A 402-nucleotide genomic window follows, 5' to 3' on the forward strand; every position below is an offset into this window, starting at 1 on the left:
GGAAGCCCCACAACAAAAAAAAAAAAAAAAAAAAAAAAAAAAACAGCCCTCTCTCCCCCGATGTTCAAACGCCCGCTTCCTGAGGATGATACCGCCACAGTCTGCATCCCGGCCTTGAACCTGGATGAGGACGAGCTGGCTGGCCTTCCCGCCACTGGCCTCCCCTTTGATCCTCGGGTCATGGCTCATGCGCGCAACGCAGCTCTCCCCCAGCTCATGATGGCGCTGGTGTTACCATTCTGAAACAATGTGACCAAGTGACTCCCGGGAGGTGGTTTCCCACGCTGCTTAGAATGAAGACCAAATTGTCTAGTTGGTGCACAGGACCTTTCATCATCTGAGCCCCACCTACCTGTCTGAGCTGCTTCATCTCCCAACACCCACCCACAGCCCACCCTCCCC

Source organism: Neophocaena asiaeorientalis, unplaced genomic scaffold, assembly GCF_003031525.2.
Source record: "Neophocaena asiaeorientalis asiaeorientalis breed wild unplaced genomic scaffold, Neophocaena_asiaeorientalis_V1.1 scaffold150, whole genome shotgun sequence".
NCBI classification, from domain to species: domain Eukaryota; kingdom Metazoa; phylum Chordata; class Mammalia; order Artiodactyla; family Phocoenidae; genus Neophocaena; species Neophocaena asiaeorientalis.